Source organism: Vombatus ursinus, unplaced genomic scaffold (genome assembly GCF_900497805.2).
Source record: "Vombatus ursinus unplaced genomic scaffold, bare-nosed wombat genome assembly UNPS02014797.1, whole genome shotgun sequence".
In the NCBI taxonomy this organism is placed as follows: Eukaryota; Metazoa; Chordata; class Mammalia; order Diprotodontia; family Vombatidae; genus Vombatus; species Vombatus ursinus.
This window is the reverse complement of record NW_020954575.1, coordinates 11,011,311-11,028,275: the sequence shown is the minus strand read 5'-3', so window position 1 is coordinate 11,028,275 and position 16,965 is coordinate 11,011,311.

Sequence of the window (16,965 nt, the reverse complement as noted above, 5' to 3'; positions counted from 1 at the left end):
AAATATCATCTTCCATGCAGGAATGTAAACAGTTCAACCTTAATAAGTCTCTTATGATTTCTCTTTCCTGTTAACCTCTTCATGTTCCACTTGAGTCTTGATTTGAAAATCAGATTTTCTATTCAGTTTTGGTCTTTTCATCAAGAATGCTTGAATTTTTCCCCTGCAGGATTACACTCAGTTTTGCTGGGTAGGTGATTCTTGGTTGTAATCCTATCTCCTTTGCCCTCCGGAATATTATATTCCATGCCCTGTGGTCCCTTAATGTAGAAGCAGCTAAATCTTGTGTTATCCTGATTGTGTTTCCACAATACTTGAATTGTTTCTTTCTGGCTGCTTGTAACAATTTCTCCTTGACCTGGGAACTTTGGAATTTGGCTACAATATTCCTAGGAGTTTTCTTTTGGGGATCTCTTTTAGGAGGAGATTGGTGGATTCTTTCAATTTCCATTTTGCCCTCTGGTTCTAAAATACCAGGGCAGTTTTCCTGGATAATTTCTTGAAAGATGATGTCTAGGCTCTTTTTTGATCATGGCTTTCAGATAGTGCAATAATTTTTAAATTCTCTCTTCTGAATCTATTTTCCAGGTCAGTTGTTTTTTCCAATGAGATATTTCACAGTTTTCTAATTTTTCATTCATTTGGATTTGTTTTACAGTGTCTTGATTTCTCATAAAGTCACTAGCTTCCAATTGCTCTATTCTAATTTTTAAGGAAGTATTTTCTTTAGTAATCTTTTGGACTTCCTTTTCCATTTGGCCAATTTTGTTTTTTAGGGCATTCTTCTCCTCATTGGCTTTTTGGACCTCTTTTGCCATTTGGGTTAGGCTATTTTTTAAGGTGTTACTTTCTTCAGTATTTTTTGGGTCTCCTTTAGGAAGCTGGTGACTCATTTTTCATGATTTTCTTGCATCACTCTCATTTCTCTTCCCAGGTTTTCCTCTACTTCTCTTACTTGCTTTTCAAAATCCCTTTTTAGCCCTTCCAATGCCTGGGACTGATTTATATTTTTCTTGGAGGTTTTGGATGTAGAAATTTTGACTTTGTTGTCTTCTTCTGGTTATATGTTTTTATCTTCTTTGTCACCAAAGTAATATAATATAGTCTGACTCTTTTTGCGAGGTTTGCTCATGATCCCAGCCAATTACTTGAGTTTTAAACTCTTTGTTAAGGTAAGAATCTGCTTCTAATGTGGAGAATGTACTGTCCCAAGCTTTGGGGGTTTTGTGCACCTGTTTTCAGAGATACTTCTAGGGACCTGTAAATTTTCTGTTCTTCCAAGGTGGTAGATCAGGGGTGAGGTGTTTACTCCTTTCCTGGCCTGTGCTCTGATCTATGAGTAATCACAAGCAGTCTTTTCTATCTTGGAACTGTGAGGAGGATTTCCTCTCCACCACCACTACAAGCTCCACCACGCCAGTGCTCCTCCTCGCCCTAGGATTGCCACCCAGAACTGTGACCCAGATCCAAGCACCAGCAAAGCAAGAGATTCCTGCTTCAGCACTAGCAAAGAGATCCCTGCAATCCCCCTCTGATCAGCCAACCGATTCCCCCTCAGTATGTGGGTCAGAAGCTCAGGAAGCAGCTGCTGCCCCAGGCTGTGCTCTGGATTTGTGGCTGGGATCTATCTTCTCTCTCCCACCACAGAAACAGACTTTTCCCACTGACCTTCTAAGTTCTCTTCAGTGTTCATGCCTTGAGAAGTCTGGAAATCACCACAGCTGGCCGCTATTCAGTCCTCTGAGGCCTGCTTCAGGTTCACTGCGGCCTGCATGCCCACGCTGCACTGTCCTCCTCTCCCTTCCCAGCGTGATATACCTTTCTGATCAACCATCCAGGTTATCTTGGGCTGGAAATTTGCTTCACTCAGTCTTTTTGTGGGTTCTGCTGCTTTAGAATTTGTTTAGAGCCATTTTTTATAGGTGTTTGGAGGGGTTTGTGGGAGAGCTCAAGCAAGTCACTGCTTTTACTCCCTTGACATGCCTTTAAAAAGTTGTTTAGAGCAAAATATTGAGAGTAGAGCAAAAACATATGTTTTATTCTCCCATCTTTGCTCCACCCCTGCATTGTCTTTCAATGAAAATTATTCATGCATAATCTATTGTAATTTGTAATATAAGTTTATGCTTAGATTTGTTTCTACAGGTACATTTCACAATCAATGAATTACAGAATTTTAATACTGGAAGGGATTTCAGATGCTATGCCTTTAAGCCTATACCTGAACAAGAATCCCTTCTTCTATACTCTGTCAATAAGCCAATCAACCTTTGTTAGAAGACCAAGTTGAGGGAAATTTATCACCAGCTAGAGCAGCCCAATTGTTAGGAAGGTTTTCCTTAATTGAACTAAAACATTGTTTTCTGAAACTTAAAATTGGTGGCCTAGTTTTTCCCTATGTAGTCAAACAGGACAAGGTAAATCCCTTTTCCACGTGGCAGTCTTTCAAATATTTGAAGTTTTCATGGCCATAAAATCTTCTCTACTCTAGGATAAATATTCCTAGTTGCAACTTCTGCTCTCTATGTGGTGCAATCTCAGTTCCTTCACCATCAAAGTCATTTTCCTCTGGGTACTTTCCATTTCATCAATATTTCTCCTAATGTATGATGCTCAACATTGAATCCAATATGACAGATGTAATCTGGCCAGGGTAAATATAAGAAATTTTTTCTAGGCACTATGTTCCTCTTAATTCAAAGGAATATTTGATCAATTTTTGCTTTCTTCTTGTTATTTTACTTCTTTGTGACATTATTGACTCATAAAGAGTCAATATCTAGACCATTAATATACAAAATGGATATATTATATGTCCCCACTATCTGTCAATCTATTTATTTACATTTCATTAGTTTAAGAAACTCCTGAGAAGGAAATTCCTTCAACAATAAAGAGAACAACACCTCCTAAATTTATCATCTTGGAAAGTTACATAGGGGCACTGAAAGGTTAAATTTTTTCCCAAGGTTACACAGCCGGTATGAGTCAAAGGTGAAGCTTGAACTTGTACTTAGCTCTTCCTAACTCTGAAGCTGGCTTTCTCTCCATTATACCTCACTGGTTTCTCTCCTATCCATCTATGTATCTATGTATCTATCTATCTATCTATCTATCTATCTCTTTAGATTGAATGCTTGATTTAGGATTTTTAGTTTTGAATATTCACTGTGCATTTTGTTAGGGATCCTTGGGACTTGAACTGATCACTGCCTCAGTAAAATCCTTCCATTTTTATTAGTTATAGCAGATTCTCTGATCAAGCTTAAGGCCTAGTGGAAAATCATCCTTTTAAACTGTTAAAAGGCACAGAAGCAAAGTATTAAAGCCATCAATCAACAAGCATTTATTTAAAGTTTACTATGGCATTAGTACCCAAATGAAGATTTTCACTGAATATAATCAAAAATTAAATTGTAACATTATTGACTAATTCTTTGAGCCACAAAGTTGGTGGTATAATCATACCACCAATCTTTTCTACTCCCTCTTCTCTTTTAGGGCACAAATGAATCTTTCCCAGATGTTCCTATTTCTTCCTTGAGATGGTAGTTTAAGGTCTGAAATAAGATCAACATCTACCAGCCTTTCCAATCATATCTGCATATTTTTTGTTGTTGTGACGTTTTAGACAGGCCTGACTTTTCATGACACCATTGTTGTGGTTTTCTGGCAAAGATACCGGAATGGTTTGCCATTTCCTTCTCCAGCTCATTTTTACAGATGAGGAACTGAGGCAAAGAGGTTTAAGTGACTTGTCCAGGGTCACATAGTTAGTAAGTATCTGAGTCTGGATTTGAACTCATGAAGATGAGTCTTCCTGATTCCAAGCTCAGTACTTTATCCACTGTGCAACTTACCTGCCCATGTGTCATATAAGATATGTAATTATTTTGCTAAAAGGCAAAGAAACTGTCTTTAAGACTCCATTGGCCCAGGTGGCTAAGGCTCAAGCCTTGATTTAGCTTGCTAGTAGGCTCTGGCCCTGAAGATATAATTTCCAGGTGCCCTAAGGCCATGGGAGTAGGAATTTACATTTCCCTGATGACCAGATGGGTTTCTAAAATGAAGTGTGGGAGATCATATGCATTGGAGCTAAATACTCTAGTATCATTTTTGAATATCCATTATGTGCCATAAGATCTGTTTTGTTAACTGTTGATTATCCTATAAGTTTCTCATTTTGTCCCAATACCATACCTAAATACCCATAGTAAGGGACTATCCTAAATGAAACTCATCCCAATATAGTATGTAATCTTTTTTAGTCTACTGCCTTTTTCTCTCTACCTCCTCCTTATGTCTGGAGATTTAATGAGGAATGCCTTTTTTTGGCCAAGGAACAATATGATGATCTAATCCATTGTTGTCGTGTGAAGTTTATATCAGGTGAAAATTTAGTAGTAGAATCACAAGTAGTAGATCAGAGGCCTCAGTCTAGAAAATTCCCAACATTCAAGCAGTAGTTTGATTATATGCCATAATTTAAATTTATATTTATCTCTAACTAATCACTTATGCTTTCATATCTGAGTCAAAAATTCATGTTGACTGAAATGTTAACATATAGAATAGAGTTATGTTGCGGTGTCAATAAACAGGCTTGGTGAAAAGTTGGAGGAAAAGCAGGTCTTTTCTAAGAACATCTCTCAGTTCTTAAAGAAGTAGGTTTGGCCTGTATCTTCAGCTCAGAGTTACCTGTTAAGGACTGATAGACCTCTTTGATCTCTCTTCTCCTGTTTTTTTTTTCTTTTATTTAAACTGGTACCATCAATTCAATGATTCTTTCTGGACTCAATATACTGAATTCCCAGAGGTGCTGTTCAGTTATTAGATTCTCTATTCCTTCCTCTAAGTCTGTGTCTTATAGACTGGTGAGTCCTTTTAATAAGTCTTTGGTATTACTCAAGTCTATCTTCTGTTCAAACATTGGAATAGTCCCAAATTATTCTTAAAGCTAGGACAGAATGTTCATCCTTATAAAAATAAAAGTCCCAGTATATCAATCTAATTGTAAACCCTTATTTTAAAATAAACAAAAAATAAATAAGAGAAAAAATCAAGAACAAACGAAAAAGAAAGGAGAGCTTTGGACAAAAGGTAGGGGAGGAAGAGAAAGGGGGAACTCTTCCTTAAAAATATTTGCCAATTCATCTAGACTTTAGGATTTGTAGAACCTGTTCTCTGTCAATAGAGAAATTATCTTTTATTTTCTTTCATTTGTTAAAGAGGAAAGAGGCAATGTGTTTTCTTACATATGGGATACCTTAAGCAAGAGCTTGTTGGTAGAAGAAAAATCACTCTTGTTGGGAACCTGAAAGGAAGTTGGCCTTGGGACTCAACTGGGAATCATTAAATGATTTTGTGGATAGGAAAAATATGACTGAAGTGATGTTTAAGAGAGATCATTTTACTGACAGTTTTTAAAATGGACTGGAGGAGAAAATGACTATAGGTGGGAAGGTCAATGAGGAACAGATACCAGTTGGCATTATGCATTCACCAACTGAAAAGAAGAGATAATGAATGCATATATTTCAACCTTTCACCCAGAAAGCCTTTATATTCCTACAGAATATTCATTATGAGATTTTTCTGTGCTTCAGAATGTATCACCTCTTTAATAGGCTCTGTGTGTGATTGAAGACTCTTCAATCTGTCTATTGTGAAACAACTACATCACCACATTTTTCCCAGTCCCAGGCTTTTAATAAGTCACATAAAACATTTATGTTTTTGTATTAATACAGAATTATTCCATTTATTTTTATTGAAACAATGTAATTAAAACCTCTTTCAGAAGTGTCATTTATATTATTGAAAATATCAAATATTAATTTATAGACAGATTGCTGCTCTAAAATTTTAACAGTCCTGTCTTAGGTTGTGTCCACATATTATCAGAACTGCTCTTTGCTTTTGTTTACATTCATTAAAAAAAAGTTATATTTTTAAAAATGAGTCTAATAATTTTTTGGCACTGTATATGCAAAAAACAAAAACTAGTTGAATGATTACATATGTTTGTTTGTTTGTTTTTTTACTTTTTAGCCAGGTGTTATGGCATTGCTATTATAGTTTTTCAGACTTGTGATTAGAAGGTTATAGGGAATTTCCAATGAGGAAATTCCTTTTACTAATATATACTGATAATTTTTCTACAACTTACAGTCTTAGAGTTGTGTGAAGACATTGAGAGAATTGTCCATTGTCGCAAAGAAAGCATATGTTGGTGGTAGAAATATATTATAACATTTGAAATCAATTTTTTGTTTGTTTTGGGCAATCATTCATTCAACAAATATTTATTAAATGACTACTATGTGCCAGGCATTGTGTATAGAAATTGTAGTATTACATAAGACCATTTCTTCCCCTAAGAAATGCTAGGTTGTATGACCATGTTTCCTTATTAAATCATAAAAGACTTGGGAATCTACGCAAAGCTGTAACTAAGGCAGAGCAAACAAGGCTTTTTACCAAGGTGCTGAAATCTAGAGGACATTGAAAGCACTTGCCATCCTTTGACAATGGAGAAACAACTAAGCTTAATATTCAATTAAAAAGAAGTTTTAATTAAACTTGATACTCAACTATAGCAAATTTCCTAACAGTGACCTTGCAATTTCCCTGTGTTTTCCCTTAAAATTTGCTTGTTTATTCTTCCCTCTATTAGATTATGAAGTCCTTGAGGGCAGGGACTATCTTTTGCTTTTTTTTGTGTGTGTTCCCAGCTTTTAGCACAGTGCCTGACACAACAGCAAACACTTAATAAGTGTTTATTTATGGACTTAATCACAAATTGCCAGTTATCAAAATGCCTAGTTATGACCATGGATTTATGATTCTTATTTCAGGAAAGTTCATTTCTGCTCATTTTTTAATGCTTCCACTATAAAGTAAAAGCATTATAGGATCATAGCAATGTTAGAACTGAACAATGCAAATGAGAAAACTGGGTTTGATTTTTCCAAAATTACACGGCAAATTGACGGCAAAGTCAGGTCTAGGATCTATGCTACTGCCTCTCTGACCAGGGTTCTTTCCACATCACTATTCTGTGTCTGAGCTTCTGCAACATATATCCAAAAGTGAGCCCTACTTTTTATCTGAGGGCTCATTTCACCACTGTTTGGCCTTGAGAGTCCCTAAAAATAGCACAGCATGTCAGCACCTTACTGATGTTGCAGAAATGCAATGAAAAAAATATGTATCTTCAGTAAAATATATAATGGAGTTTCTGTTCTTTCAAGAACCATTTTCATTTTGACTGATTTCAAGCTGGTAAACAGTCTAAGGATATAAAATACCATATCTAGTTCCATTAATCCTCCAAACAGACTCCAGGTGAATAGTATGCTATTAGTGTTATTTGCTGACAGATACAGAAGCTGGACGACTGTTTAAATTGCTTCCAAAGAGAAGTTATTTTATGGCATTTCACTTCACTCCCAGAGGAGAGATCAGGGATATACTGTCCCTTTATCATAAATGTAATAAATATGATCAGAATTGTGAATGGCCAGTTAGTCTTCCTCTAAAATGTTATGTCTCCTAAAGTGTTGATATAGGTTTGGAGGCCACTGTCATTCTCCCCGTCTTACCCTGGAGTCATGAGAGTCAACTTTGAAAATCTAGAGAGCCAATTTGTCAAAGACGCACAATGTGTCTCAATTATTTTCCAGTTCTATAACCATGTTGCAAGTTCACTATAACTGTTCTGAATCGTTGTCATCAATCAATCAGTCAATTGGCAAGCATTTATTAAATAGACAACAGACAAGCAAAATGTATTTATTAAGTGATTGCTATGTTCTTGATATGGTACTAGGTACTGTAGATACAAATACAAAAGAGACAGTCCTTACCTTCAAGGAAGCTACGTTCTTTTAGGGCTTGCAATATGTTTCCAGATAAGTATATAGAGGGATAGGTACAAAATAGATAAACAGTATTGGTTAGGAATAGGAGAACTAAGATCACAAAATTATATAATCACAGAATTTGGAAGCTGAAAAAGACTTCAGCAACCATCTAGTCCAACTCATAGAAAAAAGAATCGCCACTATAATATACCCCATGCGTGATCATCTCAGCCTTTCTTTGAAGATACCTCAAGAAGGGTAAAACCACCACCTTTTGAGATAGCCCCTTCCACTTTGAGACATGGTCTAATTGTTTACATGTGACCTTTTTACCCCAAACATTCAGGCCAGATTTGACTCTGTAACCCACTGCTCCTGGTTATTTCCTCTTGGCCCAAATAGAATAAATCTAGTCCTTTTGCTATATTTCAGCCTTCAAATATTTGGGATAGCAGAAAGGCCTCTTAAAATGTGAGGTGGAGTAAACAGTAAGCAGTAAATTGCTGTTAACTCATATTCCCCTCCAAATAACCATAAAATAGTACCCCAAAACAAATCCTAGAACAAAAGAACTAGCAAAAAGAAGGGGTGAAACAATCTTTCAGCACAAGAAACTTGGAAGATCAGCAAGAAAATTAAAAGAGGAGCTCATTGCAGGATAGGAAGCAACTCAGCAAACCAGCAGCAAGCCCCACCTCAGCAAACCAAAGGGAGATCCTGAACCCTAGTGTGGTGGAGCAGACAAATATCAACACCAGGACCCCTTATGTGCCTTAACAAAGCCGAGGGAATTAGAAGACTCAAGTTCCAAGAACCACCACATGCTTCAGTGTAACCCCAGGCAAAAAGACACCCTCCAGTATGACAAGAAAGTAGGCCAGATATCCACACGCTTCAGCACAGCCCCAGGCAAACAGGCAGCCACCAGGGGCCAGATCTCCATGTGCTTTAGTGTAACCCTGGGGAAACATAGAAACACTTCACTGGACCTCAACACACAACAGACACCAGTTCAACACCAGGTAAACTGCCAGACCCTTACAGCTTCAAGCAGCCACTGCCACCTTTCACCCCAACCCCTTAGTACAGCACAAGATTCAAGGTTCCCCAGAGGCCTCAGGGCAACATGAGGACAATCATTTCAGAAAAGAGATCCCAAAATAAAAACTCCAAAGAACATTTATAGCCAAGTTTCTGAACTATCAAGTCAAGGAAAAAATACTACAAGCGTCCAGAAAGAAGCGATTCAAACATTGAGGAGTCACAATCAGGATTACACAAGACTTGGCAGTTGTAACATTAACAGATCAGAGGTCATGGAATATGCCATTCCAGAAGGCAAAGGAGCTAAGACTATAAACCAAGGATCACTTACCCAGCAGAATTAAGCATAATACATTAAAGAAAAAAGAAAAATGGTCATTCAATGAAATAGGATTTCAATCTTTCATAAGAAGATCAAAACTAAACAAAAAAAAATTGACCTCCAATATGAAGACCCAGGAGAAGTATAAACAAGTAAAAAAGGGAAAAGAAAACATAATGGATTCAAGAACTAAACTATTTACATCCCTACAATGGAAGATGATACTTGTAGTTCTTAAAAAAATTGTATCATTATTAGTACAGCTAGAAGGAATATACAGACAGAGGGTACAGATATAAAGTGAATTTGAGGGCATGACATAAAAATTAAGGGATAAGAGAGAAGAGTAAAATGATTGTGGAAGGAAGGGAGAGGTAGAATAGGGTAAATTATTTCACATGAAGCTATGTGAATGACCTATTACAGTGGAGGGGAAGATGAAAGGTTAGGCAACAAGCATCGCTTAAACCTTACTCTCATCAGTATTGGTTCAAAGAGGGAATCATATACACAATCAGTTGAATATAGAAATCTATCTTACCTGACAGGGAAGTAGAAAGGGAGGGGATCAATTCAGTGGGGAATGAAAGGGGAGTGACAAAATGGATGGCAGATTGATAGATCAGGGAAGGTGGTAGACTGAAGCAAAACACTAGTGGGGGGGAAGGTGAAAAGAGAGGACAGATGGGAAAAAGAATAGGATGGAGGGAAATACACAGGTAGTAATCATAACTAGTGAGTGTAAATGGGGTGAACTCCCCCATAAAATGGAAGCAGAGAGCAACTTGCATCAAAAACTAGAATCCAACAATATGTTGTTTACAAGAAACACACTGAAAGCAGAGAGATACACAGAGTAAAGGTAAGAGGCTGGAGGAGAATCTATTATGCTTCAGCTGAAGTAAATAAAGCAGGGGTAGCAATTCTGATCTCAGACAAAGTAAAAGCAAAAATGGGCCTAATTAAAAGAGATAAGGAAGGAAACTACATCTTGCTAAAGGATATCATAGGCAATGAAGCAATATCAATACCAAATACATATGCTCCAAGTGGTATAGCATCCAAATTCTTCAAGAAGAAGTTAAGTGAGTTACAGGAAGAAAGAGACAGCAAAACTACACTAGTGGAGGACCTCAACTGTCCCCTCTTAGAATCTGATAAATCCAAACCACCCCCCCAAATAAGAAAGAAACTAAGTAGGTGAATAGAATATTAGAAAAGTTAGATATGACAGACCTTTGACATGATTTACTCATAAAAGGTGACACCATAAGCCAATTAGAAGACAAAGGAATAGTCTACTTGTCTTGGGGAGGGGAAGGATTCATAACCAAACAAGAGATAGAAAGCATTACAAAATATCAAACACATAATTTTGATTTTATTAAATTTAAAAGCTTTTGTACAAACAAAACTAATGCAACTAAGATTAGAAGAAAAACAGGAAGATGGGAGACAATCTAAAACAAGTATCTCTGATAAAGGTTTCACTTTTTAAATATATAGAGAACTGAATCAAATGTACAAGAATACAAGCCATTCTCTAATTGATAAATGGTCAAAGAATATGAACAGGCCTTTTACAGATGAAGAAATCAAAGCTATGTATAGGCATATGAAGAAGTACTCTAAATCACTTTTGATTAGAGAAATGCAAATTAAAACAACTCTGAGGTACCACTCACATCAATCTGATTGGCTAATATTACAAAAAAGGAAAATTATAAGTGCTTGGGAAGATGTAGGAAAATTAGGACACTAATGAACTGTTGGTGGAGTTGTGAACTGATCACCATTGTGCTATAAGAAATGATGATCAGGCAAATTTCAGAAAAATCTGGAAAAACTTGTACAAACTGATGTAAAGTGAAATGAGCAGAACCAGTACAACATTGTACATAGTATTAGCAACATTGTGTGATGTAACTATGAATAACTCAACTCTTCTCAGCAACACAATGATCCAAGACAAGCACAAAAGTCTAACAAAAGAAAATGCTATTCATACCCTGATAAAGAACTGATGGTCTCTGAATGCAAATAGAAGCATAATTTTTTTTTCACTTATTTTATTCTTTCTTGTGTTTTTTTTCATTTTGATCAGTTTATTCTTTTACAACTTTGACTAATACAGAAATATTTTTACATGATAGCACATTTATTAACTATATAAACTAACTACCATTTTCAGAAGTGGGGGGAAGGAGGTAGAAAAAAATTTGAACTTAACATCTTGTAAAAATAAATGCTAAAATTTTCTTGACATATAACAGAGTAAAAAAAAAATACTATGAAAAAAGAGCAGGTGACATTTGAGATGAGCTTTGAAAATATATAGAGATCACTCCTCTACTCAATAAACTCCAGTGGCTCCCTATTGCCTTTATTTAAATTCCTTCAAAATCTTGTACCAATCTATCTTTCCAGCCTTATGTATTACCCTGCTTATAATACTCTACACTCTAGTCAAACTGGCATTTTTGCTGTTCCTTACACATTGCATTCTGTCTCCCATTTCTGTCTATTTGCACTAGCTTTCTATTGTCCAATTCTAATTTTTAAGGAATTCTTGTCTTCAGTGAATTTCTGTACCTTCTTTTTCCATTTGACCAATCCTTTTTAAGGAGTTCTCTTCATTGGATTTTTGTGTCTTTTTTATCATTTGGCCAATAAGAATAGTCAAAAGAATGAAAAAATGGAAGAAAATATAAATTATTTCATTGGAAAAACAACTGACCTAGAAAATACATTGAGGAGTGATAATTTAAGAATTTTTGGGCTATGTGAAAGCCATTATCAAAAAAAGAGCCTACACATAATATTTCATGAAATTATCTGGGAAAAATTGCTCTGATATTCTAAAATCACAAGGAATCATGGAAATTGAAAGAATCCACCAATCACCTCTTGAAATTGATCCCAAAATTAAAACACCCAGGAATATAGCCAAATCCCAGAGTTCCCAGATTAAGAAGAAAATATTGCAAATAGCCAGAATGAAACAATTCAAACAATTCAAATATGGTACCACAGTCAGGATCACACAACATTTAGTAGCTTCCATGTTAAAAGAGTGGAGGGCTTGGTAAATGATGTTCCAGAAGGCAAAGGAGCTAGGATTACAACAAAAAATAACTTACCCAGAAAAACTGAATATAATTCTTCAGAGTAAAAAAAAAATTAACACAATTGAGAAATTTCAAACATCTCTGAAGAAAAGATCAGAAATGAGTAGAAAATTTGACTTTCAAATACAAGACTCAAGAGAAGTATAAAAAGGTAAACACAAACTAGAAATAAGGGATTCAATAAGATCAAATTGTTTCCATCCCTATACAGGAAGAAGATACTTGTAACTCCTAGTAACTTTATCATTTTTAGAATAATTAGAAGGAGTATAGATAGATAAAGGTCATGAGTGTGAGTTGACTATGATAGGATAGTTTCAAAAACATAAAATTAATGAGTGAGAAAGAGAAATATTCTGGAAGAAGGGGGAAGAGACAGGAAGAATGAGAAAATTATTTCATATGAAAGAGGCATAAAATTAAGACCTTTTACAATCAAAGAGAAAATATGTGTGTGGGGGGATGTTCAATGCCTGAACCTTACTCTCATTAGAATTGGTTCAAAGAAAGAATAACTTACAAACCCAATTGCATATAGAAATCTCTTTTACCCCACAGGGAAATAGAATGGGAAGAAGAGAGGGAGAATGAAGGGAGTCAGTGGTCAGAATTAAAATAGACTTTTGAGGATGGAGAGAGAGAGAGAGAGAGAGAGAGAGAGAGAGAGAGAGAGAGAGAGGATGAAAGGAAATATACATTAATCATAACTGTGAATGTGAATGGTATGAACTTACCCATAAAATGGAAGCAGCATAATGAATTTAAAACAGAATCCAACAGTATGCTGTTTACAAGAAATATATTTGAAACAGAAGGACACACAGAGGAAAAATAAGGAGCTTGAGTAGAATCTATTGTGCTTCAGATGAAGTATAAAATACAGAAGTAGCTATATTAGACAAAGCAAAAACAAAAAGTCTTAATTAAAAGACATAAGCAGGGAAACTACAATTTGCTAAAAAGTAACATAGATAATGAAGCAATATCAATGCAAAATACACATGTGCCAAGTAATATAACATCCAAATTCTTAAAGAAAAAGTTAAATGAGTTACAGGAGGAAGTAGTAAAACAATGCTAGTAATGGACCTCCCCTCTAAGAACTAGATAAATCTAACCATAAAATAAACAAGAAAGAAGTTAAGGAGATGAATACAATTTTAGAAAAGTTAGATATGATAAAGCTCCGCAGAAATTTGAAGGGGAATGGAAAGGAATATATCTTTTTTCTCAGATGTATATGGCACTTTCACAAAAATTGACCATGTGTTAAGGCATAAAATGCTCACAGCCAAAGGCCAAAAAGCAGAAATATTAAATGCATTCATTTCAGACCATAATGAGATAAAATTACATTCCATAAAGGACCCTGGAGACATAGAATAAAAATTAATTGGAAACTAAATAACCTAATCCCTAAGAATGGTTTGGTTAACAAATTATAGAAAAAAATCAATAATTTCATTAAAGAGAAAGACAACAAGGTAACATACCAAAATTTATGGAATACAGCCAAAGGAGTACTTAGGGGAAAATTTATATCTCTAAGTGCTTACATCAATAAAATAGAAAAAGAACTGATCAATGAATTGGGCATCCAAGTTAAAAAAAAAACTAGAAAAAGAACAAATTTAACACCCCCAATTAAATACCAAATTGAAAATCCTAAAAATCAAAAGAGAGATTAATAAAACTGAAAGTAAGAAAATCATTGAACTAGTAAATCAAATTAGGGATTAGTTTTATTTTAAAAGAAGCAATAAAGTTGATAAACCAATTTAAATGATAGTTACTGTCTATCCCTCTATTCTATTTTTTTTTACTGTTTATCCTTCTCTTTCTCTCTTTTTATCCTGTCCCTCCTCAAAAGTCTGTTTTATTTCTTACTACTGACTCCCTTAAGTCTTACTCCCTTGTATCAATCCCACCCTCTTCTCTTAAGTACTTCCCCTTCTACTTACCTATAAGGCTAGATAGATTTTTATACCCAACTGAATGTGTATGTTACTCTTTCTTTGAGCCAACTCCAATGAAAGTAAGGTTCAGGCATTGCCTGACATGCATCCATTTCACCCCCCCACCATAATGCTCTTCCTTTCCCACTTTTTTTTGAGGCAATCAGGGTTAAGTTACTTGCCCAGGGTCACACCACTAGAAAGTATCTGAGGCTGGACTTAAACTTGGATCCTTCTAGGTCCAGGGCAGGTACTTTATCCACTGAGCCATCTATTTATTTCTGAATCTCTTTTATGTGAGATAATTTTCCTCATTCTTCAATCCTTTTCCCCCTCTCCCGGTACATCCTTTTTCTTACACCTTGATTTATTTTTTTTTTTAAAAAGAAAGAAGAACAAATCACCAGTATCAAAAATGGAAATAGTAAATTCACCACAAATGGAAATGAAATTGAAACAATTATTAAGTTATTTTGTCCAATTTCATTCCTATAACTCTGATAATCTAAGTAAAATTTATAGATATCACCAAAAATATAAATTGACCAGATTAACAGAATTGGAATAGAATATTTAAATAAACCTATCAGAAAAAAAAAATGAACAAGCCATAAATGAGCTTCCTAAGAAAAAAATTCCTAGGAACAGATTGATTCACAAGTGAATTCTACCAAACATTTAAAGAACAATTAATTCAAATATTATATAAACTATTTGGGAAAGTAGGCAAAGGAATCCTACCAAATTCCTTTCATGACATAAATATGGTGCCAATGCCTAAACTATGAAGAACAAAAACAGAGAAAGAAAGCTATAGACCAATTTCCCTAATGAATATTGATTCAAAATTTTAAAATAGAATGCTAGTAAGAAGATTACAGCAATATATCACAAATATTATACCTTATGATCAGGTGGGATTTATGCCAGGAATGCACAGGAAACTATAAGAATAACTAACCAAATCATTACCAAAAATAACAAAAATCATATGATTAAATACATCCAAAACAAAATGACAAAAACACTATTTATTCCTATCCAAAGCAGTAAAAAGGAAAGAAGTCAATGGAAATTTCCTTAAAATGATTAGTATCTATCTAAAACCATCAGCAAGCATTATCTATGATAAGGATGAGTTAGAAGCCTTCCCAATAAGATCAGGGGTGAAGCAGGAGTGCTTATAATCACCATTATTCAGTATTGTACTAGAAATGCTAGCTATATCAATAAAAAAAAGAAAGAAAAAAATTAAAGAATTAGAATAGGCAATAAAGAAACAAAACTGTCATTCTTTGCATGATATGAAGATATAATTAGAGAATCCTAGACAATTACCTAAAAAAATAATTGAAACAATTAACAACTTCACCAAAGTTGTAGCATATAAAATAAACCCACAAGTTAAGTGAGTGGAACCAGGAGAACACTGTACACAGTAACAGCAATATTGCATGATAATCAACTGTGAATGACTTAGCTATTCTGATCAAAATTATGATCCAAGACAATTCTGAAGGACTTATGACGAAAAAAGCTATCCACCTCCAGAGGAGGAAAAAAAAAAAGCTGATGAAGTCTGAATGCAGGTCAAAGCATATATATATATATATACACACACACACATATATATGTATATATATGTATATATATGTATATGTATATATATGTATGTATATATATTTTACTTTCTTTTTCTTATTTAAGTTTTTGAAATGTGTTTTCTTTTGTAACATGGAAAATACGAAAATATATTTTGCATTACTTCACATGTATAATTTTAATCAAATTCCTTGTTTTCTGAAGGAGGGAAGAGGGAGGAGGGAGGGAAAGAGTTTTTAACTCAAAATTATGAAAATGAATGGGAATGTTAAGATTGTTTATATGTAATTGAGAAATATTTAATGAAAGAAATAAAAATATATGGGGTGAAAAAAGAAGAAAGAATATGGAGCTGGGACTCAGAAGAACTAACTTACTGTCTCATTTCTGCATTGATGATCTTTGTGATTTTGAACAAATACTTTATCTCTGTGTGACTCTGTTTTCTCATCTGTAAAATAGAGGAATTGGTTTAATTAAGAACCCTTCTAGCTCTAATTTCTATAATGACAGGAAGAGCATCAAATAGAATGACCAGTTGGGTTACTGAACTGCCCTGCTATGAAGTGGTAAGGGCCTGAACTATGGTGATGGTAATAAAAATGATAATGAAGGACAGGGATAAAGCAATGAAGTGATATACTGGACTTAGAGTCAGAAAGCTCTGAATTCAAATCCTACCTTGGATACTCTACATCCCTGGCAAGTCTCTTAGCCTTTCTTTGCTCACTATAAAATGGACGGAAAAAGACTTATCTCACAGGGTTTTGATGAGGATTCAATGAGATAATAACCTTAAACCTTAAAGCACTATGTAAATGTTGGTTATTTTTATTATTATACAAAAGACTTTGCAAAGAAAAAATTAATAGCACTCATTTCAAGAATCAGATTGTTTCATTTAAAAGTACTTAACTTTTATGGATGAAAATTAAGTCAATTCTAAACTAAGTTTCCAGACTGTCAATAAAGTTTTCTGAATCACAAATAGTAATTGGTATTTGTCAATAGGTTTGTGACCATCTATAAAACTGAATGTGTTATAATAG